This window comes from Rhinoderma darwinii, chromosome 2, assembly GCF_050947455.1.
Source record: "Rhinoderma darwinii isolate aRhiDar2 chromosome 2, aRhiDar2.hap1, whole genome shotgun sequence".
Classification (NCBI taxonomy): Eukaryota; Metazoa; Chordata; class Amphibia; order Anura; family Rhinodermatidae; genus Rhinoderma; species Rhinoderma darwinii.
Genome location: NC_134688.1, coordinates 78142385 through 78168755, shown reverse-complemented (window position 1 = coordinate 78168755; position 26371 = coordinate 78142385). Strand labels below are relative to the sequence as shown.

The window sequence follows — 26371 nt, the reverse complement described above, 5'->3', positions numbered from 1 at the left end:
ATGTGGCGACAGAGCCTCTTTAAAGGCCTTTTTACATGGGTAAATGATCGGGCGAACGAGGGCAGCAGTTAATCAATCACTTACTGTCAGGAGCAGGGCAATGGTTGTATTACGCATCCGCAGCCCAGCTCTATAACGGCGGAGATCAGAGAAACCTCTCATCTCCGCCACTATTCCCCTGAATGCTGCGATCACAGCGGACTGCAGCATTCAGGAGAAGGGGAGATGCCCCTTGGATCGCATCGCAGGAATCCCTGTTACGCGATTGAGGGACATACCATATATGGGCAGACAACCCAGGGCCGTCTTACCACATCTCCTGTTGTTAGGGAATACTTAGGTATGTCCTAAACACTGCCTGTGTACTATCCGTACACAGGCTAATGTACTGGCATATAGATATATGCCAGTACATTAAAGTTTAAAAATAAAATAAAAACAAAGTAATGTTAAATAAAAAAAATACGCATACACATTTTTTAGAATAAACATGAAAATAGTCTGAATACATAAAACATATACATATTCTGTATTGGCGCAGCCGGAATAACCTGCACAACAATTTTTTCGCATCATTTATGATGTGTACGCTGTAAAAAGATACAATAAAAACTGCTTTCTATCACTTATTGTGGGGCACGAGGTGCGATGAATTTAACCTCCATGTGCCTCACATTAATAGTAATTAACCCCATCATGTACCTCGCACATTAACCCATTGTGACTGAGAAACATGATGGGGTTAATTACTATTAGTGTGAGGCACATTCAAAATTCATCATCGCACCTCGCGCCTCACATCACAAAATCTAAGAACTTTTTTATTATTTTTTTATTACTGTTGCTAAAGTATCGTTTTGGTATCGAAATCGCAATACTACACGAAGTATCAGTATCGGAGTCCAAATTCTGGTATCGTGACAACCCTAATGACCACAGGACCAAAAAGCTCTGCACCCCCCTATATAGATCTGGTATAGGGCTCAGCTTCATCTACCTGATGATTCTCTGGGACATTGTGAATATCCTCTGGACAGTCCTGGGAATACAGAGGACTGGGACATCTCTCTGGTGGATTTCTCCTACTGGATCCATCTGTAGGAAACACACAGTGACTGAATACATGACTACTGTATATCTGTCTATATATCAGACACTTCTCTCTACACTTCTATGTTTACTGATCAGAGCCGATATTATAATATTGAGGTCCTCACTACCTGTGCTGATGTTCCTGCACCTTGTAAGACGCAGGCCTAAAGTAGACTGTGGCCTACCAGAGCGCAGATCCCTGCTCCACCATAGTATTTAACTGTATCTGCCCTCTGTGGTTGCGGATACACTTGAAAGTGGCGGGACACACGGCGCCTCTAGTTTAAGATTTCTCTGCCAACCAAAAAAACTGTCAGTGTCACCTGCTTATTAGCCTCTTAAAGGCTGTGTACAACTTTATAGACAATATTTTCTTTTAATTATTTTTTATTAACCCCTTCCCGCTCAAAGACGTACTATTAGGTTATGCTTAAAGAGGCTCTGTCACCACATTATAAGTGGCCTATCTCCTACATAAGGAGATTGGCGCTATAATGTAGGTGACAGCAGTGCTTTTTATTTAGAAAAACGTTCTATATTTACCACGTTAGGAGCGATTTTAGCTTTATGCTAATTACTTTCTTAACCCCTTCCCGCTCCTGGACGTACTATTAGGTCATGGCAGCTGTATCGTTCGCGCTCCATGACCTAATAGTACGTCTCGGGAGTAACGGCCGTTTCGGCCGTCCTCCCGACACATACAGGAGCTGTGACAGCTGCTGTCTCGTACAGCAGCTGTCACAGCTCTTACAGCGGGGACCGATCGCTGTGTCCCCACTGATTAACCCCTTAAAAGCCGCGTTCTATAGAGATCGCGGCTTTTTAGGGGTTAAGCTGCCATCGCCGGCCTGCTACACGATAGCGGCCGGCGATGGTGACTATGGCAATCGGACACCAAACAATGGCGTCCGGCTATGCCATAGACGGAAGCCTAGTGGGTCCTGACAACGTCAGGACCCACTATGCTTGCTGTCAGTGAGTAGCTGACAGTTCTAATACACTGCACTAGTGGGACAAAGTCCCCTAGTGGGACAAAGTAATAAAGTTAAAAAAAAGTAAAAAAAATATGTGTCAAAGTAAGAAAATAAAAGTTTTAAAAGTATTAAAAGTAAAAATCCCCCTTTTTCCCTTATCAGTCATTTATTATTAATAAAAATATATAAAGAAACAAATAAACTATACATAATTGGTATCGCCGCGTCCGTAACGGCCTGAACTACAAAATTATTTTGTTATTTATCACGCACGGTGAACGCTGTAAAAGAAAATAATAATAAACCGTACCACAATCACAATTGTTTGGTCACTTCACCTCCCAAAAAATGGAATAAAAAGTCGCATGTACCGAAAAATGGTACTGATCGAAACTACAGTTCGTTACGCAAAAAATAAGTCCTCGCACGGCTTTATTGATGAAAAAATATTAAAGTTCTGGCGCTTAGAATAAGGTAACACAAAAAGTGAATGATTTTTTACAAAACGTATTTTATTGTGCAAACGCCATAAGACATAAAAAAAAACTATAAACATCTGGTATCGCCGTAATCGAATCACCCTGCAGAATAAAGTGAATATATCATTTATAGAGCACGGTGAACGCTGTAAAAAAAATAGGATAAAAAATCAATAGTAGAATTGCTGTTTTTTAGTCACCACGCCACCTAAAAATAGAATAAAAACTGATCAAAAAGCCGCATGCACCCCAAGAAAACTACAATGGATTCCTCAAGGGGTCTAGTTTCCAAATTGGGGTCACTTTTGGGGGGTTTCCAATGTTTTGGCACCACAAGACCTCTTCAAACCGGACATGGTGCCTAATAAAAAAGAGGCCTCAAAATCCACTAGGTGCTCCTTTGCTTCGGAGGCCAGTGCTTCAGTCCATTACCGCACTAGGGCCACATGTGGGATATTTCTCAAAACTGCAGAATCTGGGCAATACGTATTAAGTTGCGTTTCTCTGATAAATCCTTTTGTGTTATAAAAAAAATGGTATAAAGTGGATTTTCTGCCCAAAAATTTTTTTTTAATTTCACCTCTACTTTGCTCTAAATTTCTGTGAAACACCTAAAGGGTTCATAAACTTTCTATATGCTGTTGTGAATACTTTGAGGGGTCTAGTTTCTAAAATGGGGTGTTTGATAGGGGTTTCTAATATATGGGCCCCTAAAGCAACTTCAGAACTGAACTGTAACCTAAAAAAATAAATAAATGAGGCAATAATTTGCTTCTTACATTATACTGATAATGAGCCGTGCCCACCCCGAGATGACCCCAGTTTTGACCGTTTGTATAAACGGAGACCCCTATTAGACCATTTCAGTGCCCGGTTTTCCCAAGCATACACCCCCGAGAAGTGTATTTCTATTGATGAGTCCCTGGTACATTTTAAAGGGAGGGTTCAATTCCGCGAGTACCTGCCGGGTAAGAGGGCAAGGTATGGCGTGAAGATGTATAAGCTATGTGAGAGTGCATCAGGGTATACCTACAGGTTTAGGATATATGAAGGAAAGGCCACCCCCAAACCAGAATGCATCCTGGACTACAATAGGTACATGGTAGGGATGGACTTGTCAGATCAAATCCTGAAGCCCTACAGCGCCATGCTGTGAGGTATAAGAAGCTGGCCGGGCACATCATACAGATGGCATTGTACAATGCGTACGTGCTACATCGATGTGCAGGCCAGAGGGGAACTTTCCTGGAATTTCAAGAGGTGATTATCAAGAACCTAATCTTTAGGGACCAAGAAGGGGGGGCACCCAGTACTTCTAGAAGCGGGGCCACACGCATCGTGCCAGAGCAACACTTTCCAGGAGAAGTTCCCCAAACTGGCAAGAAGGGAAAAAGTCAAAAGAGGTGCAAAGTCTGCTATAAGAGGGCGATAAGGGATGACACAATATATCAATGTGACACGTGTCCCGAATAACCAGAGCTCTGTATGAAAGAGTGTTTTAAAATTTATCATACATCCCTTGGTTTATAAGTGTTTAGACAGTGAATAGACATTCCTTCCAGCCAGGACGGGATGTCTATTCACAATCCCGACACTTCGTTAACGTTTCTGTGGTACTTACAGCAGAGCAAAGCGTAATCTCCCTGTAACCTGTCATTTACAGAGTGATCTCGCTATTTAAGTAATAGTACGTCCTGGTAAAAACGGCCATTCCGCCCCCGTCCCATCTATGAGCAATGACAACTGCTGTCACAAACAGCAGTTGTCACATCTCCTTACCCAGGGACATATCACGGTGGTCCCCGCCGATTATCTCCTTAGAAGCCGCGTTCAATAGCGTTCGCGGCTTCTAAGTGGTTAGAACACAATCGACGGCCACGCGAAGTGATTACATATACCCTGATGTACTCCTCACAGATTACATATACCCTGATGTACTCTGCCCAGTTTACATATACCCTGATGTACTCCTCACATATTCATATGCTCTGATGTACTCCTCACAGATTACATATACCCTGATGTACTCCTCACATATTACATATACCCTGATGTACTCCTCACAGATTACACATACCCTGATGTACTCCTCACAGATTACACATACCCTGATGTACTCCTCACAGATTACATATACCCTGATGTACTCCTCACAGTTTACATATACCCTGATATACTCCTCACGGATTACATATACCCTGGTGTACTCATCACAGTTTACATATATCCTGATGTACTCCTCACAGTTTACATATACCCTGATGTACTCCTCACATCTTACATATACCCTGATGTACTCCTCACAGTTTACATATACCCTGATGTACTCTGCACAGATTACATACACCCTGATGTACTCCTCACAGTTTACATATACCCTGATGTACTCCTCACGGATTACATATACCCTGATGTACTCCTCAGAGTTTACATATACCCTGATGTACTCCTCACATATTACATATACCCTGATGTACTCTGCACAGATTACATATACCCTGATGTACTCCTCACATCTTACATATACCCTGATGTACTCCTCACATCTTACATATACCCTGATGTACTCCTCACAGTTTACATATACCCTGATGTACTCTGCACAGATTACATATACCCTGATGTACTCCTCACGGATTACATATACCCTGGTGTACTCCTCACATATTACATATACCCTGATGTACTCTGCACAGATTACATATACCCTGATGTACTCCTCACATTTTACATATAACCTGATGTACTCCTCACAGTTTACATATACCCTGATGTACTCCTAACATCTTACATATACCCTGATGTACTCCTCACAGTTTACATATAGCCTGATGTACTCCGCATAGTTTACATATAACCGGATGTACTCTGCACAGATTACATATTCCCTGATGTACTCCTCACAGATTACATATACCCTGATGTACTCCTCACAGATTACATATACCCTGATGTACTCCGCACAGATTACATATACCCTGATGTACTCCTCACAGTTTACATATACCCTGATGTACTCCTCACAGATTACATATACCCTGATGTACTCCTCACAGATTACATATACCCTAATGTACTCTGCCCAGTTTACATATACCCTGATGTACTCCTCACAGATTACATATTCCCTGATGTACTCCTCACAGATTACATATACCCTGATGTACTCCTCACAGATTACATATACCCTGATGTACTCCGCACAGATTACATATACCCTGATGTACTCCTCATAGTTTACATATACCCTGATGTACTCCTCACAGATTACATATACCCTGATGTACTCCTCACGGATTACATATACCCTGATGTACTCCTCACATTTTACATATACCCTGATGTACTCCTCACAGTTTACATATACCCTGATGTACTCCTAACATCTTACATATACCCTGATGTACTCCTCACAGTTTACATATAGCCTGATGTCCTCCGCATAGTTTACATATAACCTGATGTACTCTGCACAGATTACATATTCCCTGATGTACTCCTCACAGATTACATATACCCTGATGTACTCCTCACAGATTACATATACCCTGATGTACTCCGCACAGATTACATATACCCTGATGTACTCCGCACAGATTACATATACCCTGATGTACTCCTCATAGTTTACATATACCCTGATGTACTCCGCACAGATTACATATACCCTGATGTACTACTCACAGATTACATATACCCTGATGTACTCCTCACAGATTACATATACCCTGATGTACTCCGCACAGTTTACATATACCCTGATGTACTCCTCACAGTTTACATATACCCTGATGTACTCCTCACGGATTACATATACCCTGGTGTACTCCTCACATATTACATATACCCTGATGTACTCTGCACAGATTACATATACCCTGATGTACTCCTCACATATTACATATACCCTGATGTACTCCTCACAGATTACACATACCCTGATGTACTCTGCCCAGTTTACATATACCCTGATGTACTCCTCACAGATTACATATTCCCTGATGTACTCCTCACAGATTACATATACCCTGATGTACTCCTCACAGATTACATATACCCTGATGTACTCCTCACAGTTTACATATACCCTGATGTACTCCTCACAGATTACATATACCCTGATGTACTCCTCACGGATTACATTTACCCTGATGTACTCCTCACATTTTACATATACCCTGATGTACTCCTCACAGTTTACATATACCCTGATGTACTCCTAACATCTCACATATACCCTGATGTACTCCTCACAGTTTACATATAGCCTGATGTACTCCGCATAGTTTACATATAACCTGATGTACTCTGCACAGATTACATATTCCCTGATGTACTCCTCACAGATTACATATACCCTGATGTACTCCGCACAGATTACATATACCCTGATGTACTACTCACAGATTACATATACCCTGATGTACTCCTCACATTTTACATATACCCTGATGTACTCCTCACAGTTTACATATACCCTGATGTACTCCTAACATCTTACATATACCCTGATGTACTCCTCACAGTTTACATATAGCCTGATGTACTCCGCATAGTTTACATATAACCTGATGTACTCTGCACAGATTACATATTCCCTGATGTACTCCTCACAGATTACATATACCCTGATGTACTCCTCACAGATTACATATACCCTGATGTACTCCGCACAGATTACATATACCCTGATGTACTCCGCACAGATTACATATACCCTGATGTACTCCTCATAGTTTACATATACCCTGATGTACTCCGCACAGATTACATATACCCTGATGTACTCCTCACAGCTTACATATACCCTGATGTACTCCGCACAGCTTACATATACCCTGATGTACTCCGCACAGTTTACATATACCCTGATGTACTCCTCACATATTACATATACCCTCATGTACTCCTCACAGATTACATATACCCTGATGTACTCCTCACATATTACATATACCCTGATATACTCCGCACAGATTACATATATCGTGATGTACTCCTCACAGATTACATATACCCTGATGTACTCCTCACAGATTACATATACCCTGATGTACTCCTCACAGATTACATATACCCTGATGTACTCCTGACAGATTACATATACCCTGATGTACTCCTGGGGGCTTGTTATCGTTTCTTTCTTTTTGAATATAAAGAAATTTTGAGCTAAAACTACTTTTTATTTCCACTGCTCAATTCTAATACAATCGATGTAACACCTGTGGGGTCAAAATGCCTACTGCAGCCCTAAATGAATGCCCTGAGGGGTGTAGAATCCAAAATGGGGTCATTTGGCGATGGTCTCCATACCTCCCAACAGTCCCAGATTCCATGTGGTGTCCCGATCGGCCGCTGGCATGTCCCGGTGTCAACTGCATCTGCGTTCTCAGTATGCAGATCAGGGCCACCGTCCACACATGGTCGAACCGGGCAAATGCCGGGGCCCACTGCTCTTATAGGGGGTCAACTCAGCTGACGGGTGCTTTATGCTGCCCAGCTCAATTTCACTTTGCACAAACTGGGGGTCTTTCATATTTGTTCTCCCGTTTCTGCCGTTATACTGGCGCCGCGTGAGTTGCACCGCAAAGAGTCCAATAAGTCACATCGCACACTAGGGCCACATATGTCATATTACTAAAAACTGTAGAATCGGGGTAATAAATATTGAGCTGTGATTCTCGGTTATCATCTGCTGTGTTAGTGAAATAAAGGAATAAAGTTATATATCTGCAGAATAAGAAAGACATTCGGACATTTCACCTCCACTTTTTATGGGGGGGGGGGGGTAATATATAGTCCCCTTGTTGGCATTACTTTTTTATCTGTCCTTACCAGCAAATTACCAGCAATTGTTTATATTTTCAAGAAAAATTCCAAAAAGCCTCCAGACAGATACAGAGTGAAATATTCTGCAGATTACACCACTGACCTCTCTACAGATCTGCAGAACATTGCTCCTGTATCACATGACAGATATATGGTGATATAATGTGTAGATTATTACACCACTAACCTCTCTAGATATCTGCAGTACATTGCACTGTCCTCTACCTCCTGACAGATACATAATGATATATTCTGCAGATTATTACACCACTAACCTCTCTAGATATCTGCAGAGCATTGCTTTGTCCTCTACTGACAGATACATAGTGATATATTCTGCAGGTTATTACACCACTGACCTCTCTAGGGATCTACAGAACATTGCTCCTCTACCTCCTGACAGATACATAGTGATATATTCTGCAGATTATTACACTACTAACCTCTCTAGATATCTGCAGAGCATTGCTCTGTCCTCTACTGACAGATACATAGTGATATATTCTGCAGGTTATTACACCACTGACCTCTCTAGGGATCTACAGAACATTGCTCCTCTACCTCCTGACAGATACATAGTGATATATTCTGCAGATTATTACACTACTAACCTCTCTAGATATCTGCAGTACATTGCGCAGTCCTCTACCTCCTGACAGATACATAGTGATATATTATGCAGATTATTACACCACTAACCTCTCTAGATATCTGCAGAGCATTGCTCTGTCCTCTACTGACAGATACATAGTGATATATTCTGCAGGTTATTACACCACTGACCTCTCTAGGGATCTACAGAACATTGCTCCTCTACCTGCTGACAGATACAGTGATATATTCTGCAGATTATTACACCACTGACCTCTCTAGAGACCTGCAGAACATTGCTCTGTCCTCTCCACCTCCCGACAGATACATAGTGATATATTCTGCAGAGTATTACACCTATAACCTTCGGATCCCCATAGAACACAAGTTCCCTGTATAAATTCCCCAATCTAGAAATGAATACACAAAAAATTGTAAAAAAAATATATGTTTATTATAGAATCTGGTAGAATTTCTGTGCGGTTTTCTGTGGCTCCGGCCCTTTAACATGCGATGATCGGTGAGATGAAGAGGGGGAGGGTCCTTCTTCACCCGTGGATATGGCCGCCAGTCCACCCTTACACAACTCGGCCCTGGATCAGAAGAAACCGAAAACGTTTTTCATATTTTTTCAAAGTCGGATCCTAGAAAAGGAAAAAATACAAATAAGCAAAAAAATTCACAAAACCTTCACCACAATGAGAAGATGAAGACGAGCGGAAGACGTCAGACTTACCGGATCTCGCGTCTGCTCTGCTCATCACTGCTTCTCAGAACTGGAGGAGTCTGCATGGGAATTTCAGATGGTTTAGGTGGTAAAGACCACGATGTTGGGGTGACAACTGCAAAACAAATCAGAAATTCAAGCGGCTGTAGAAGAGTCGTGAGGTGAGAAGATCATCAGTGGACGGCACTTACCTCACCTAAAGATGGTAAATTGGCCCCGAGCGGCAGATGGAAATAATATGGCCGCTATCTCTCGTGGGGGTTGGGGGCCCTGATGGTAAATGGGCCCCAAGCGGCAGATGTTACTAAAATGGCCACTTTCTCTTTCGGGGGTTGGAGGCCCTGATGTTAACTGTAGCCCCCGAAAGGTCGTCCATCTCCACATCAGCATTGTCCTTCACTTCCTCCATCTCCACGTCTCTCGGAAACTGGCGTCCGCCAACTTCCATCCTCTCGTGATCCTCCTCCATCTCCACATCCTCCGGAAACTGGCGTCCGCCAACCTCCATCTTCTCTATAGTACTCATCATTGGAAACATCACCATCCTCCTCTTCACATGAGACACGTCCATGATGAGAGCCAGCAAGAGAAACTGACACCGCGGTCAATGTGTGACCCCAATTTATAGACTTTCTGATGTCACAACATGATGGCCATTATGTGCAAACGGAACACATGCAGATCACAGGCCCCGCCCTTCACATGACATCACGCTCAGATTCTCTAGAGGACGTCACGCTCAGAGAAATAGAATCTGCCCACATTCTAGATGACATCACAAGAAGCGTATCCCAGTGAACCGTTACAACAGAGCGGCCATATATAACGTAATATGGTAGAAGAATACAGACAGTAGGGGGTTTTAAATAAAAAAAATTTACACCGTTCACTGTGTGAGTCAAATAATGCTATATTGTAATAGTTCTGGACTTTTACGGATGAAGCGATACCAATTTTGGTATTATTTTTTTATTTTTACATTGTGCTTGGGGAAAAATGGGAAATGTTTTTTTTTTACTTTTTTTTTTACTTTTTTTTTTTTTTTTTTACACACCTGAAAATGTATTTAACTTTTTTTTTTTTTTACACACATTTTATTAGTTCCCCTAGGGGACTTGAACCAGCGATCATTAGAGCTCTGGTACAATACACTGCAATACATGGATGAGTTACGGAAACAGCGTAACTCGCTGAACTACGCTATTTCCGGAACTCCCATAGTAGTGAATGTCAGTTACAGAAGCAGCGTAGCATGCTACACTGCTTCCGTAACTACTATTCAGTTCTAAGGGAATTGCGGAAACTGCGTAGCTCAGAGAGTTACGCTGTTTGCATAACTCGAACATGTAACCAGAAAGTGAAGTGGCCGGAAGACCGCGGAGCCGGGTAAGATAGAATGGGGCTTAGGGGGCCCCGTTCTAGAGATATTACACCTGTGGATATGTCATAAATGTCCTTTGTAGGAAAACCAATATAAACCCCCCCACCTGACAGGCCCCCCTGTAGTCGTGTAGGAGACTCTGTATAAAGGACACATGATGTAAGTGTCCTGGGAAAGCTGGGTGATAAACAATATGCCCACTGTTAGTGTGGTACCCAGCTTTCCCAGACCCCTGAACGGTAAATCTCTCTAGTTGTGCTGAGACTGAGAGGTTCATTAGTCACATCCCCAAACACGCTCAGCACAACTAGAGAGATTTACCGTTCAGGGGTCTGGGAAAGCTGGGTGGCCACCATTACCCCTCCTACTGGAGTGTGAGAGGTTCATTAGTCACATCCCCAAACACTCCAGTAGGAGAGGTAATGGTGGTCACCCAGCTTTCCCAGAAGCAGATATAACCAGGAAAGGGCTGGATGGACATACTGAGGGTGCACAGGGTTTTTGGTGATCCCCCTCTGTCATGTGATCGGACCTAGGTTAGCGGTTCTGATGCAGACGGGGTTCATGTGACTATAAATCTGTCCATAACAAGAGACAGTGCACTCAGGACAAGCCCTGCCCTCATGCCGTAGTTGTGTGGTTCTGTCTGCAGTGATGGCGGTGGGTGGCTCTGACACCCGCCTCCCCCATCGGGTCATCTCAGGACAGAAGGGGTGTCCGGATTGGAGACACAGCGCAGCACCTGTCCTCAGGTTGTGTCTGGTATTGCAGTTCACCTCCTATGAAGTGAATAGGACAGAGCTGTAATACCACAAACGACCTGAGGACAGGTGCGGTGCCCTGTCGTGTGAATAAGGGCTTAAAGAGGCACTGTCACCAGATTTTCAAACCCCTATCTCCTATTGCAGCAGATCGGCGCTGCAATGTAGATACCAGTAACGTTTTGTTTTTTTCAAAAACGAGCATTTTTGGCCAAGTTATGATAATTTTTATATTTATGCAAATGAGCCTTTCTTATGTACAACTGGGCGTGTTTAACCCCTTCCCGCGATTGGGCGTAACTGTACGGCCGAAAACCAAGTGATTTCCCGCATTCGGGCGTACAGTTACGCCCTGCAGATAAAGCGAGCACAGGATCTGTGCGCGCTTTATCTTCAGCGGCTGTCAGCTGTTATACACAGCTGACATGCCGCTGCAATGGCTGCGATGGTTGTTACCGCCGATCGCAGCCATTTAACCCCTTCAATGCGGCTGTCAATGACGTCCGCCGCATTGAAGTGCTATGGCAACCAGGAAGCCGTTACTAGGCTTCCTGGTTGCCAAGGTACGGTAGCCTATTAGGTCCTGCCCGAGGCAGGACCTAATACGCTAACTGTCAAATGAAAAATGACAGTTACGATGCACTGCATTACATAAGTAGTGAAGTGCATCGTAGCGGGGATCAGAAGACCAGCTCTTCAAGTCCCCAGGTCAGTGTAAAAGAAAAAGTAAAAAAAGTAATAAAAAATGTGAAAGAAAAATAAATAAATAAAAGTTAATAAATAATAAATAAATAATAAAAACAACACTTGCCCTGTTTCCCTGATCAACTCCTTTATTATTAGAAAAAAAATGAAAATATGAAAAAAAAACTATACATAATAGGTATCGCCGCGTTCGGAACGGCCTGATCTATAAAAATATCACATTACTTTTACCGCACGGTGAACACCGTAACATTTTTTAATAAAAGACAATGACAGCATTTTATTTTTTGGTCATCTTGTCTCAAAAATTTTTTAATAAAAAGTGATCAAAAAGTTGCAAGTAACGCAAAATGGTACCAATAGAAACTACAGTTCGTCACGCATAAAACAAGCCGTCCCACAGCGATATCAACGAAAAAATAAAAAAGTTATGGCTGTCAGAAAATGGCGACACTAAAACATGATTTTTTTAGAAAAGAGTATTATTATTGTGGGAACGTAGTGAAACGTAAAACAATGAAATAAATTTGGTGTCGCTGTAATCGTATCGCCCCGCAGAATAAAGTTAACATGTTGTTTATACTGCACGGTGAACACTGTAAAAAACAAACAAAAAAGAAACGTGCTGGAAGGGCTGTTTTTTGGTTTCCTCATCTCCCAAAAAATGGAATAAATAGTGATAAAAAAAAAATCGCATGTACCCCAAAATGGAACCAATAAAAATTACAGCTCGTTCCACAAAAAACGCGCCCTCACACAGCTCCGTCAACGGAAAAATAACACGTTATGACTCTCAAAACGCAATGATGCAAAATTATTCTAAATGACGGCCCATACTCATTTTTAGGTCCAGTAGAATTTCACTAAATATCCCACATCGTCATTTGCTGGACCCCACAGGTGGAACCCGTAGACGCAGCGGAGATGAGGAAACTTTAGGGCCTTGTGCGGCTTATAGGGCTAGTGAAGAAGTCAAAGATTAGGCAACACTGGAGCGCAGATATTTTATATAATACCCCAAAACCCGGCCTGTGCATAAAGGATTGGTTCAAAGCGTACCACACCAACCCATGGATTATTCATTCTCCCCATTATTACATCATCCTATTATGACCTGTTGCACTCCGCACAGATTACATATACCCTGATGTACTCCGCACAGATTACATATACCCTGATGTACTCCGCCCAGTTTACATATACCCTGATGTACTCTGCACAGCTTACATATACCCTGATGTACTCTGCACAGCTTACATATACCCTGTTGCACTCCGCACAGATTACATATACCCTGATGTACTCCGCACAGATTGCATATACCCTGATGTACTCCGCCCAGCTTACATACACCCTGATGCACTCTGCACAGTTTACATATACCCTGATGTACTCTGCACAGCTTACATATACCGTTGCACTCCGCCCAGTTTACATATAGCCTGATGTACCCCCACATATTACATATACCCTGATGTACTCCTCACAGATTACATATACCCTGATGTACTCCTCACAGATTACATATACCCTGATGTACTCCGCACAGTTTACATATACCCTGATGTACTCCTCACAGATTACATATACCCTGATGTACTCCTCACAGATTACATATACCCTGATGTACTCCGCACAGATTACATATACCCTGATGTACTCCGCCCAGTTTACATATACCCTGATGTACTCCGCCCAGTTTACATACACCCTGATGCACTCTGCACAGCTTACATATACCCTGATGTACTCTGCACAGCTTACATATTCCCTGTTGCACTCCGCCCAGCTTACATATAGCCTGATGTACCCGCACATATTACATATACCCTGATGTACTCCTCACAGATTACATATACCCTGATGTACTCCTCACAGATTACATATACCCTGATGTACTCCTCAGATTACATATACCCTGATGTACTCCTCACAGATTACATATTCCCTGATGTACTCCTCACAGATTACATATACCCTGATGTACTCCTCACAGATTACATATATCGTGATGTACTACTCACATATTACATATACCCTCATGTACTCCTCACAATTTACATATACCCTGATGTACTCTGCACAGTTTACATATGCCCTGATGCACTCCTCACAGATTACATATATCGTGATGTACTCCTCACAGATTACATATATCGTGATGTACTCCTCACAGATTACATATACCCTGATGTACACCTCACTTATTACATATACTCTGATGTACTCTGCAAAGATTGCATATACCCTGATGTACTTCTCACAGTTTACATATACCCTGATGTACTCCTCACAGATTACATATACCCTGATGTACTCCTCACAGATTACATATTCCCTGATGTACTCCTCACAGATTACATATACCCTGATGTACTCCGCACAGATTACATATATCCTGATGTACTCCTCACAGATTACATATACCCTGATGTACTCCGCAGATTACATATACCCTGATGTATTCCTCACAGATTACATATACCCTGATGTACACCTCACTTATTACATATACCCTGATGTACTCCGCACAGATTACATATATCGTGATGTACTCCACCCAGTTTACATATACCCTGATGTACTCCTCACAGATTACATGTACCCTGATTTACTCCTGACAGATTACATATACCCTGATGTACTCCTCGGGGCTTGTTATCGTTTCTTTCTTTTTGAATATAAAGAAATTTTGAGCTAAAACTACTTTTTATTTCCACTGCTCAATTCTAATACAATCGATGTAACACCTGTGGGGTCAAAATGCCTACTGCAGCCCTAAATGAATGCCCTGAGGGGTGTAGAATCCAAAAGGGGGTCATTTGGGGAGGGTCTCCATACCTCCAAACAGTCCCAGATTCCGGGTGATGTCCCGATCGGCCGCTGGCATGTCCCGGTGTCAACTGCATCTGCGTTCTCAGGATGCAGATCAGGGCCACCGTCCACACATGGTCGAACCAGGCAAATGCCGGGTCCCACTGCTCTTATAGGGGGGTCCACTCAGCTGACGGGTGCTTTATGCTGCCCAGCTCAATTTCACTTTGCACAAACTGGGGGTCTTTCATATTTGTTCTCCCGTTTCTGCTGTTATACTGGCGCCGCGTGAGTTGCACCGCAAAGAGTCCAATAAGTCACATCGCACACTAGGGCCATATATGTCATATTACTAAAAACTGTAGAATCGGGGTAATAAATATTGAGCTGTGATTCTCAGTTATCATCTGCTGTGTTAGTGAAATAAAGGAATAAAATGATATATCTGCAGAATAAGAAAAACATTCGGACATTTCACCTCCACTTTTTATGGGGGGGGGGGGTAATATATTGTCCCTTGTTGGCATTACTTTTTTATCTGTCCTTTTGTTTTATGACGTTAGAAAATTAATAAATTTACCAGCAATTGTTTATATTTTCAAGAAAAATTCCAAAAAGCCTCCAGACAGATACAGAGTGATATATTCTGCAGATTATTACACCACTGACCTCTCTACAGATCTGCAGAACATTGCTCCTGTATCACATGACAGATATATGGTGATATATTCTGCAGATTATTACACTACTAACCTCTCTAGATATCTGCAGAGCATTGTTCTGTCCTCTACTGACAGATACATAGTGATATATTCTGCAGATTATTACACCACTGACCTCTCTAGGGATCTACAGAACATTGCTCCTCTACCTGCTGACAGATACATAGTGATATATTCTGCAGATTATTACACCACTGACCTCTCTAGAGACCTGCAAAACATTGCTCTGTCCTCTCCACCTCCTGACAGATACATAGTGATATATTCTGCAGAGTATTACACCTATAACCTTCGGATCTCCATAGAACACATGTTCCCTGTATAAATTCCCCAATCTAGAAATGAATACACTAGAAATGGTAAAAAAAAATAATATGTTTATTATAGAATCTGGTAGAATTTCTGTGCGGTTTTCTGTGGCTCCGGCCCGTTAACATGCGATGATCGGTGAGATGAAGAGAGGGAGGGTCCTTCTTCACCCGTGGATATGGCCGCCAGTCCACCCTTACACAACTCGGTCCTGGATTAGAAGAAACCGAAAACGTTTTTCATATTTTTTCAAAGTCGGATCCTAGAAAAGGAAAAAATACAAATAAGCAAAAAAATTCACAAAACCTTCACCACAAGGAGAAGATGAAGACGAGCGGAAGACGTCAGACTTACCGGATCTCGCGTCTGCTCTGCTCATCACTGCTTCTCAGCACTGGAGGAGTCTGCATGGGAATTTCAGATGGTTTAGGTGGTAAAGACCACGATGTTGGGGTGACAACTGCAAATAAAATCAGAAATTCAAGCGGCTGTAGAAGAGTCGTGAGGTCAGAGAATCATCAGTGGACGGCACTTACCTCACCTAAAGATGGTAAATGGGCCCCCGAGCGGCAGATTGAAATAAGATGGCCGCTATCTCTCGCGGGGGTTGGGGGCCCTGATGGTAAATGGGCCCCAAGCGGCAGATGTTACTAAAATGGCCACTTTCTCTTTCGGGGGTTGGAGGCCCTGATGTTAACTGTAGCCCCCGAAAGGTCGTCCATCTCCACATCAGGAGCTGGAAATTGGCGTCCGCCAACCTCCATTTTGTCATTATTATCCTTCACTTCCTCCATCTCCACGTCTCTCGGAAACTGGCGTCCGCCAACTTCCATCCTCTTGTGATCCTCCTCCATCTCCACGTCCTCCGGAAACTGGCGTCCGCCAACCTCCATCTTCTCTATAGTACTCATCATTGGAAACATCACCATCCTCCTCTTCACATGAGACACGTCCATGATGAGAGCCAGCAAGAGAAACTGACACCGCGGTCAATGTGTGACCCCAATTTATAGACTTTCTGATGTCACAACATGATGGCCATTATGTGCAAACGGAACACATGCAGATCACAGGCCCCGCCCTTCACATGACATCACGCTCAGATTCTCTAGAGGACGTCACGCTCAGAGAAATAGAATCTGCCCACATTCTAGATGACATCACAAGAAGCGTATCCCAGTGAACCGTTACAACAGAGCGGCCATATATAACGTAATATGGTAGAAGAATACAGACAGTAGGGGGTTTTAAATAAAAAAAAATTACACCGTTCACTGTGTGAGTCAAATAATGCTATATTGTAATAGTTCTGGACATTTACGGATGAAGCGATACCAATTTTGGTATTATTTTTTTATTTTTACATTGTGCTTGGGGAAAAATGGGAAATGTTTTTTTTTAACTTTTTTTTTTTTTTTTTACACACCTGAAAATGTATTTAACTTTTTTTTTTTTTTACACACATTTTATTAGTTCCCCTAGGGGACTTGAACCAGCGATCATTAGAGCTCTGGTACAATACACTGCAATACATGGATGAGTTACGGAAACAGCGTAACTCGCTGAACTACGCTATTTCCGGAACTCCCATAGTAGTGAATGTCAGTTACAGAAGCAGCGTAGCATGCTACACTGCTTCCGTAACTACTATTCAGTTCTATGGGAGTTGCGGAAACTGCGTAGCTCAGAGAGTTACGCTGTTTGCATAACTCGAACATGTAACTAGAAAGTGAAGTGGCCGGAAGACCGCGGAGCCGGGTAAGATAGAATGGGGCTTAGAGGGCCCCGTTCTACAGATATTACACCTGTGGATATGTCATAAATGGCCTTTGTAGGAAAACCAATATAAACCCCCCCACCTGACGGTCCCTCCTGTAGTCGTGCAGGAGACTCTGTATAAAGGACACATGATGTAAGTGTCCTGGGAAAGCTGGGTGATAAACAATATGCCCACTGTTAGTGTGGTCACCCAGCTTTCACAGACCCCTGAATGGTAAATCTCTCTAGTTGTGCTGAGACTGAGAGGTTCATTAGTCACATCCCCAAACACGCTCAGCACAACTAGAGAGATTTACCGATCATGGGTCTGGGAAAGCTGGGTGGCCACCATTACCCCTCCTACTGGAGTGTGAGAGGTTCATTAGTCACATCCCCAAACACTCCAGTAGGAGGGGTAATGGTGGTCACCCAGCTTTCCCAGAAGCAGATATAACCAGGAAAGGGCTGGATGGACAGGCTGAGGGTGCACAGGGTTTTTGGTGATCCCCCTCTGTCATGTGATTGGACCTAGGTTATCGGTTCTGATGCAGACGGGGTTCATGTGACTATAAATCTGTCCATAACAAGAGACAGTGCACTCAGGACAAGCCCTGCCCTCATGCCGTAGTTGTGTGGTTCTGTCTGCAGTGATGGTGGTGGGTGGCTCTGACACCCGCCTCCTCTGTCGGTCATCTCAGGACAGAAGGGGTGTCCGGATTGGAGACACAGCGCAGCACCTGTCCTCAGGTTGTGTCTGGTATTGCAGTTCACCTCCATTAAAGTGAATAGGACAGAGCTGTAATACCACACACGACCTGAGGACAGGTGCGGCGCCACGTTCTCCTGGACGACCCCTTTAAGACTTTTCCCGTGTCTGCAGTGCTGTGTGTGTGTGTGTGTGTGTGTGTGTGCGCGTGTGTAGCAGAGCGGAGTGTGCACAGGCGCCGCTGATACTTCATAGCCGCTTATCAGCTGTTTTGAAGAATCAGCGGCGAGCACCCCCCCCCCACACACACACAAATCCCCCCAAACACGCAAAATCAAGTGTAATCAAGCGTTTTTTTATGTGGTTTCTGGCATGTAAAATGTGCAAAAAAAAAATGTGTCAAATACACGGCGTGTGAACCGGTCAACTGAAAAGTCTTTCCCTTCACTTTCATCATTCTAAGGGTATCTTCACACACAATGTTTTCAGCTGAAAAATCAGAAGCAGAACGCCTACAAGCATCTGCTCCGTTCTGTTCTGAGAAGGTGTTTTTTACGTGGTCGTTTTCCAAAACCGGCACGTAAAAAGACGCCCGCCAAAATTAAGTGCACGTCACTTCTTGGGCCGTTTTTGGAGCCGTTTTTCATTGACTTTATAGAAAAACAGCTCCAAAAACGGCCGTAAAAAACGCCGCCAAAAATGCGAGTTTGATTAAAAAATGGCTGAAAATCAGGAGCTGGTTTCCCTTTGTTTAGTAAGCGTGTGAACATACCCTTAGCCTTTTGGTGTTCTATAGCTTCTGCCAGCTGCAGAATCACACCCAAAATGGCTGCCGGAAAACATTCATACCCAAAACGTCTGCTTAGCAATTTGAAGACACCTTTTCCTGGCTTGTAGGAGGGGGGGGGGGTGAGATTCCCTCCCACATTTACAGCAGCTGTGAGTCAGGTTGCTTTGCCTTATTCACCTTGCTGTAATTCTGGGAAGTGCTCCCCCTGGTGGCCAACATAGGAAAACATGTCAAATTATTATTTAATTTTTAATACTTTCCACCATATGGAAGAAAAAAAAATAATTTGCGACACATTCTTTTTAACAGTTAGCCTTCTTCACTCTCCAGGAAAGAGAAGACTAAAGAGTTAAAACAAGACTTCCAGTACATTATCTGCCGAGATAACAAGCACACTGGCTCTGTTATCTCTGGGCATAAGCCAACGGAGGGGGGAGGTGTAGACACATACGGGAGAGAGAGAAAATTGCAGACTGCACTTGTAAGTTTAGTTTCATTAAAAAAAACACGATTGTTTTATGAAACTAAGTCAAAGACGTGTCGGCACTTTTAAAGAAGCACCTTCTGCACTCATTAAACCCTGATGCACGCTGCAAACGTCTATATACGTGCTAACTGCACTGACCATCGGCAGTTAGAACGTATATAGCCGTATGGCAGTCGTGAAGGGGTTATGGAGGCAGCCATTTTGTCTGAGCTGTTACGCCTCATTCACACGACAGGGTCCGAGTGTCGGCCGATAAAATCGTCCGTCTTTCCCGGCCGGTTTGCATCCGTTTTGCATCCGTTCCGATTCCGTTCCGGGCCATGTTGCCGTTTTTAACGGCCGCTTTTGACCCGTTTTATTCCCTGTCCGTTTTAAAATCGGATGAATTTCATTTAAATTTGTTGCCACACACAGCCGTCTGTAGATAATGCCACCCAGCTCCCTGCAGGTAATGCCACCCAGCCCCCTGCAGGTAATGCCACCCAGCCTCCTGCAGGTAATGCCACCCAGCCCCCTGCAGGTGATGCCACGCAGCCCCCTGCAGGTGATGCCACCCTGCCCCTTGTAGGTCATGCCACCCAGCTCCCTGTTGGCAATGCCACCCTGCCCCCTGTAGGTAATGCCACCCTGCCCCCTGTAGGTAATGCCACCCTGCCCCCTGTAGGTAATGTTACCCAGTCCCCTGTAGGTAATGTCACACAGCCCCCTGTAGGTAATGTCATACAGCCCCCTGTAGGTTGCACCCCCCCCCCTTCCAGCAGAAGTCACTGACATCAATGTCCATATATGGACAGTTTAGTCACTGACTTCTCCTGGAGAGGAATGCCCGGCCACAGGGTCGGGGATTCCGCTTCTGAAGTGAGTGACGTCGCTGTGTCCATATATGGACAGCGCAGTCACTCACTTCTCCTGTAGCGGAATCCCCGGCCACGGGGTCGGGGATTCCGCTTCAGAAGTGAGTGACGTCGCTGTGTCCATATATGGACAGCGTAGTCACTCTCTTCTCCTGTAGCGGCATCCCCGGCCAAGGTGTCGGGGATTCCGCTTCAGAAGTGAGTGACGTCGCTGTGTCCATATATGGACAGTGTAGTCACTCACTTCTCCTGTAGCGTAATCCCCAATCCCCGGCTGGGGATTGGAGATTCCGGCTTCTACAGGGAGCGTAAAAAGAAACTCCTCCTCCTCACATGTGCTCTGCACTGTGAGGAGGAGGAGGAGGAGGAGGAGAGAGAGCGCGAGCGACGGAATACATGGCCATCACTCGGGACACATTCCGGTGATGGCCGTGTATTACCCGGCCCCATAGACTTCTATGGGAGCCAGGCGGCCGGGTAAACGGCTGAAAATAGGGAATGTCCCAGGTTTCCCGGGCCTTCGAAAAAATCGGTCGTGTGAATAGCCCCATTAGGGGTCTATTGTTCCTAATGCAGCCGGGTGACGGCCGATTTATGAACGGCCGTCACCCGGCCGGGAAACCCTGTCGTGTCAATAAGGGCTTAACTGCATTAAGAGATATGGATTACAGCAGCCACATGGGTCGTAGGAAACCGTAGTCTGGAGCTGAGCCATTGACTTCTACAGGGCAGTTTTCTAGGTGTGCTCTGTGACCTGTGCAGAGGTCATTGTGCAGGGAGGGGAGCTGTGTCCATCACCTATTGTCAATGGTGGATCCTGTGTTATCTATATATAGGTGATACCTGTCAGTGTAAAGGGCCTTTTACATGTGCCAATTATCAGGCAAACAGTCATTCATAGAACGCTCGTTACCGATAATTGCCCTGTGTAAACTGGGGAGCGATCAGCAGATAATCGTATCGTTTTAGAAAACCAAAATATTATCGTTGTTGGCAGCACATCTCCCTGAGCCGTGCTGCCGACATGATAATAATGTATGGGGACGAGTGATCGGAGTAACGAGTGCTCGTTCACATACATAGCTCCTTGTGACAGGAGCAAACGAGCGCCAATCAACGAGCTGTCTCAGTGATCGGCAGTCGTCTACACGTCCTTGTCAGGGCCGTGTAATAAGACCTTAATCCTGCCTGTGATGATAATGAGGTGATTGCTGAGAAGTGATCTCCACAAAACACGAAGGATCAGTCTATTAAAAATGGTGGATCCTGCAATATATATATATATATATATATATATATATATATATATATATATATATATATACATATACATGTTACATGTCAGTGTAAGCCTGCCTGTGATGATAATGAGATGTATGCTGGGAAGTGATCTCTACAGAAGAGGAAGGATCAGTCTATTATGGATGGTGGATCCTGTGTTATCTATATATACATGTTACCTGTCAGTGTAATCCTATCTGTGACGATGACGAGATGACTGCTGAGAAATGATCTCTACAGAACAGAAAGGGTCAGTCTATTATAAATGGTGGATCCTGTATTATATATATATATATATATATATATATATATATATATACATATATATATATATATATATGTTACCAGGGGTGAACCTAGCCTCTCTGCTGCCTGAGGCGAACTATAAAAAGACGCCCCCCCCCAATCTATCTGAGTTCACTATCATTACTAGCTTTATACAACAAACACGCAATATATACAGTGAAGGAAATAAGTATTTGATCCCTTGCTGATTTTGTAACTTTGCCCACTGTCAAAGACATGAACAGTCTAGAATTTTTAGTCTAGGTTAATTTTACCAGTGAGAGATAGATTATATTAAAAAAAAGAAAGAAAATCACATAGTCAAAATTATATATATTAATTTGCATTGTGCACAGAGAAATAAGTATTTGATCCCCTACCAACCATTAAGAGTTCAGCCTCCTCCAGACCAGTTAGACGCTCCAAATCAACTTGGTGCCTGCATTAAAGACAGCTGTCTTAAATGGTCACCTGTATAAAAGACTCCTGTCCACAGACTCAATTAATCAGTCTGACTCTAACCTCTACAACATGGGCAAGACCAAAGAGCTTTCTAAAGATGTCAGGGACAAGATCATAGACCTGTACAAGGCTGGAATGGGCTACAAAACCATAAGTAAGACGCTGGGTGAGAAGGAGACAACTGTTGGTGCAATTATAAGAAAATGGAAGACATACAAAATGACTGTCAATCGACATCGATCTGGGGCTCCATGCAAAATCTCACCTCGTGGGGTATCCTTGATCCTGAGGAAGGTGAGAGTTCAGCCGAAAACTACACGGGGGGAACTTGTTAATGATCTCAAGGCAGCTGGGACCACAGTCACAAAGAAAACCATTGGTAACACATTACGCCGTAATGGATTAAAATCCTGCAGCGCCCGCAAGGTCCCCCTGCTCAAGAAGGCACATGTACAGGCCCGTCTGAAGTTTGCAAATGAACATCTGGATGATTCTGAGAGTGATTGGAAGAAGGTGTTGTGGTTAGAAGAGACTAAAATTGAGCTCTTTGGCATTAACTCAACTCGCCGTGATTGGAGGAAGAGAAATGCTGCCTATGACCCAAAGAACATCATCCCCACTGTCAAGCATGGAGGTGGAAACATTATGTTTTGGGGGTGTTTCTCTGCTAAGGGCACAGGACTACTTCACCGCATCAATGGTAGAATGGATGGAGCCATGTACCGTCAAATCCTGAGTGACAACCTCCTTCCCTCCACCAGGAAATAAAATGGCTCTTGGCTGGGTCTTCCAGCACGACAATGACCCGAAACATACAGCCAAGGCAACAAAGAAGTGGCTCAAAAAGAAGCACATTAAGGTCATGGAGTGGCCTAGCCAGTCTCCAGACCTTAATCCCATCGAAAACTTATGGAGGGAGCTGAAGATCCGAGTTGCCAAGCGACAGCCTCGAAATCTTAATGATTTACAGATGATCTGCAAAGAGGAGTGGGCCAAAATTCCATCTAACATGTGTGCAAACCTCATCATCAACTACAAAAAACATCTGACTGCTGTGCTTGCCAACAAGGGTTTTGCCACCAAGTATTAAGTCTTGTTTACCAAAGGGATCAAATACTTATTTCTCTGTGCACAATGCAAATAAATATATATAATTTTGACTATGTGATTTTCTTTTTTTTTTAATATATAATCTATCTCTCACTGGTAAAATTAACCTAGCCTAAAAATTCTAGACTGTTCATGTCTTTGACAGTGGGCAAACTTACAAAATCAGCAAGGGATCAAATACTTATTTCCTTCACTGTACATTTTTTAAATAGGAAAACATTTGTTGTTTTTTGTTAAAGTGCTGTTTGAAGTATAGAAAAGATTTAAAGAATTCTTCTTACTGTATTACTTTAGTATCATAGATCAACAATGCAGCATTATCACTGAAAATGGTTTAACACATCTTCTTGCCAGGTGAAACTTCAAGGCCTGTTTTGAAGCGGCCAGCCTGGGCTGGTTTCTTTGCTCTACCTGCTGTATTGTAGTGGTCTGCCTGTGCTGGCTCGATGCCAGTGGTGGGTTAATATGATCTTAGGCCCTGGGCTGTGCATAAGTTATCTGCCCACACCCTACACTTAAGTCTCATCTACATGTCAAAGTGCATCACATGCCAATCTGTAGACTGTCTCTTAGCCTGATCCTCTGCTGCCGCACTCACACTTTCCCACAGCCCCCACCACAGTAATGTACTTAGATTGTAAGACCAACATTACAAATAATACCGCCAAACTGTTACTGAATAATACCTCCATACTCTTACTGAATAATACCCCCATACAGATACTGAATAATACCTCCATACTGTTACTGAATAATACCTCCATACTGTTACTGAATAATACCTCCATACTGAAACTGAAACTGAATAATACCTCCATACTGTTACTGAATAATACCTTTATACTGTTACTGAATAATACCTTTATACTGTTACTGAATAATACCCCCATACTGTTACTGAATAATACCTCCAAACTGTTACTGAATAATACCCCCATACTGTTACTGAATAATACCTCCATACTGTTACTGAATAATACCTCCATACTGTTACTGAATAATACCCCCATACTGTTACTGAATAATACCCCCATACTCTTACTGAATAATACCCCCATACTGTTACTGAATAATACCCCCATACTGTTACTGAATAATACCTCCATACTGTTACTGAATAATACCTCCATACTGTTAGTGAATAATATCTTTATACTGTTACTGAATAATACCTCCATACTGTTACTGAATAATACCTTTATACTATTAATGAATAATACCTCCATACTGTTACTGAATAATAACTCCATACGGTTACTGAAGAAAACTACCAAACCATGATCACATATTACTACAACATACTATTAGTGAATAAAACACACTATATATAGACCCAATATTACCACCATACAGTGACCTTATAGAGGTAGATGCCAGTTATACACAAGATATCTGCAGACCATATAAGTGATTACAGTATAGTTATATCGAGTGACTCACAGGTGACGTCTTCTCAGATTGAAGTCGCTCACTTTCACCTTTTCTTCTTTATCCAGCCAAGACCGCAATGACAACTTCTCCCGGACATGATTTCCTAAGCCCTGCAGAATATGACACAGATATCTTTGACTCCTTGCTTTTCTAGCGCACTGCCTAACTATTCCCTACCTCTACACAAACTCCCTATACATACTATACTAGGTGCCCCACACAGTAATAGTACACACACCCTTTTGTTCCCCCAAAGGCCCCACACAGTAAGTGCTACTTTTGTTCCCCTACGCAGTGTTAGTGTCCCCTTTATAACTCACTCAGTGATTGAGCCACTTTTAGGGCCCTCACCTAGTAATAGAATTCCCACTCAGTACTAATACCCCTTTATGTCCCCACAGAAATAATGTCTCCACTCAGTAGTAATGCCGCCTTTTATGCCCCCATTCAGTACTAATGCTAGTTTTTCTGCCACACTCAAATGCCTGCTTTATGCAGCCACAATAAGGATGCCCCCTTTTGTATGCCACTTATTTATGCCCCCTTTTTATTACCTAATAGACTTATGAATTTTAACTGAGTTCCGTGGCCCGGCGTGGATGGCATGATGCAGTGATGTCATCGTGCCGGGCAGTTGATGTCATCAGCATGCTCCCGATCTCTTGTAGGCCTCAGGTCTAAACCAGGCAGTGGCCTACAAGAGCAAACGGCGGAGCAGGGAGCCAATGGCCAGGGGTTAAGTGGCAAATTTTAGTCTGCGGGGCAAGCACACAGCACTGGCCCAAGAGTAGCAGCCCATTCTGGGGGCACTGGGCAATTGGCG

At 43.3% G+C, this 26371-nt stretch overlaps 3 long non-coding RNA genes across 4 annotated transcripts in view; all 3 read right to left on the bottom strand.

Moving 5' to 3' along the window:
- The window catches only part of LOC142740652 (uncharacterized), a 40609-nt gene extending 14976 nt beyond the window's left edge, over positions 1-25633 (bottom strand). Inside the window, exon 1 of the long non-coding RNA XR_012880841.1 lies at positions 25558-25633. This is a non-coding gene — a long non-coding RNA (uncharacterized LOC142740652). The remainder of the gene's footprint in view (positions 1-25557) is intronic.
- Positions 9438-10411, bottom strand: LOC142740651 (uncharacterized). Of its 2 annotated transcripts, none has more exons than XR_012880839.1 (3): positions 9884-10411; positions 9702-9807; positions 9438-9609 (listed from the first exon to the last, which is right to left on the bottom strand). It is a non-coding gene; the product is annotated as an uncharacterized LOC142740651 (long non-coding RNA). The 2 variants fall into 2 exon arrangements; XR_012880840.1 differs by having other exon boundaries at positions 9889-10411.
- On the bottom strand, positions 16475-17488 carry LOC142740650 (uncharacterized). The gene is made up of 3 exons (XR_012880838.1): positions 16921-17488; positions 16739-16844; positions 16475-16646 (listed from the first exon to the last, which is right to left on the bottom strand). It is a non-coding gene; the product is annotated as an uncharacterized LOC142740650 (long non-coding RNA).
- Positions 25634-26371: the final 738 nt, after the last annotated feature.